The sequence below is a fragment of the Manacus vitellinus genome, unplaced genomic scaffold (genome assembly GCF_001715985.3).
Source record: "Manacus vitellinus isolate BGI_N305 unplaced genomic scaffold, ASM171598v3 scaffold_3_pilon, whole genome shotgun sequence".
NCBI lineage: Eukaryota > Metazoa > Chordata > Aves > Passeriformes > Pipridae > Manacus > Manacus vitellinus.
The window spans coordinates 30,427,008-30,429,247 of NW_021940535.1; the positions used below are offsets into that span (position 1 = coordinate 30,427,008).

Here is a 2,240-nt window from a genome sequence, read left to right on the forward strand (position 1 = left end):
GGATCTGTAGCCCCTCAATGACACCCACAGGTCACGGTGCATGGCCTGCAGCAGAAGAACAGCCTGGTTAACATTAACAACAGGAAACCACCTCCATCACACACCATGTGCTGCCTTACTAGTACACAGACCTTCCCATCAAAGTCCCCAAACTCAATCTCGTCTGCCAATCCCTTGCCTAAAATCCCCACTGAGAGATCTCTAGGGACAGACCTGGGCTCACCCATGCCCTCCAGTTGATGGTTGTTTTCTAATCTGAATAATTATATCAGAGACTGGCTAAACTTGGGGTTTGAGTGATTGCACAAGTACCAAATTTATCTTCAGTTTGCATACAAATATTTTAAAAAATCTTTAAACCCAGCAAATCTTCAAAGATCTTGTTCTGCTTCTGATCGAGTACTGAGGAAGAAGCACTAACATCCTCTGCTCCCAGAGATAGTTTTCACTGGAGGATCACCAACCACAGCATCCCCGCAAGGTCCCCCAGGATGTCACATCAGAAGGGAGGCAGTGCACTCCTCACCTCACAGAATGACATGGAGATGGTTGGGGCTGCAGCTGGTATCTGCCCCAGAATTGTGGCCTGGGAGCAGGGTGTGGCAGGGCTGAGCAGCAAGAAGGAGACTGACCCACCACCACCTCCTTTTCTTGTGGAGTGGGGCTGCCAGGGGAGGGCCAGAGGCTCTGGAGAGACAACTTGCTTTCAATAAAGGAAAATAAGGCACAGAGGAAGAACTAAAATAGAATCTTCATGGAAAAGGAAGACTTTAATTTCAAGCTCTTTTGTCTTGCATCCCTTGGAGTCTGTCCTGCAGTGAAAAGAGAAAATCACCACTATATTAAACACAATTTCATAACTCATTTCTGCTTTTGATGAAAATTCATTCATGGCATTTTTTTCCTGCACCAGCATTTATGCATGTGCTCTGGGATTGGGAAGGTTCCCTTTAACCAAATGAAATATTGTTCTTGCCTCTAGACAGACATTACAGAATCATTGAAATTTCTGTCTTCCAGCGGAGGAGCCTGAGACTGTGAATTTGTCTGCAGTTTTGGTTTTTTTCTACACGAGCTGTGTGAGGGTGAGCAATGAGCGATGCTGCTCCTCGGCCATGACCTGTGCTGCTTTCACTGGAAGCCCAGGTTGGTTCTCAGGCCAAGGTGCTGACACCTCTCCTTCACTAACATAAGCAGCAGAGGCCTGGCTCTGTGGGTGCAGGTGAACTTTGCCACCTTCTCCCCTGTATGTGGGGTTTAATGGAGGAATGGCATTTGCCCTTGTCCTTGGTTCCAGTTAGCTGATGACATTGCCAGTAGCAAATCTTATTTCTACAGTGCTGATGGTTTTATTTTCCATGGATTAGAAAGGGCATTTTTATCATCTGAATTGCATGAGCCAGCAGTACAATTCACTGGAATTTAGTACCTCTATAAATATTTCATAGAAAGATGCCAAGTACTATAAATTGTTTCATACAGCAGCTCCCAACACCACGGAAGCATGATGTACATCAAAGGCATTGGAAGGCCTGTGGTCCAAAGCCTAGGAAGCTTGTCCCATCTGTTGGCAAGGGGAAGAAAATACATTAAAAAGCTTGTTCAGACAAGGTATTCACCAGCATGCCAAGGTTCCATGACAGCTCTCAATTTTCATGCCATGCAACCTGGGTAAAATGTCATGGAAAGAGTAGCAGAAACCTTCATTATCTATGGCAGAGACTGAGTCTAGCGACAAGTCCCATTCCTGGGAACCCCAGACATGCTGTCTGCCTGCATCCCGTCCTAGGCATGTAGCTTGGCTGGGGCTGAAAATGGATGCTAAAAGGGTTTTAATTTTCCCTTTTTGTGTGCTGTAGAGAGGCAGTAAGCAGCTGCAAGCCAATTCACCTGATCAAAGTCCCTGTTTCCTACTCACAGAGGGATTCCCTCTTAAGATGTTCCCTCTGCTACTCGAGCACATATTAACAATGTCGTGCTGTTATTGGTGAAGTCACCTTTGATTATGATCCAATAAGTTAAAAGAACTTTGCAAAGCTGAAGAACATCTCCTGTCAATCAAATGCCCAGTTAGAACTGATTTGAGAACTTCATTCTATTTAATTTTAGAATGTGAGCACATGCCACTGGGTGGTGGGAAAATGGACCTGTCCTAAGTTTCTTAAAATGACAGTTTCTTAGCGTCTGTGTCCAAATCTTACCAAAATCTTTCCACTGGAAAACTTGAGCTCAAAATGGTA

General features: G+C 44.9%; 1 long non-coding RNA gene across 1 annotated transcript; it reads right to left on the reverse strand.

Annotated features, from left to right (window-relative positions):
* Window positions 1-755: 755 nt before the first annotated feature.
* Window positions 756-1,959, reverse strand: LOC108640188. The gene is made up of 3 exons (XR_001920979.2): window positions 1,919-1,959; window positions 1,430-1,564; window positions 756-812 (listed from the first exon to the last, which is right to left on the reverse strand). It is a non-coding gene; the product is annotated as an uncharacterized LOC108640188 (long non-coding RNA).
* Window positions 1,960-2,240: the final 281 nt, after the last annotated feature.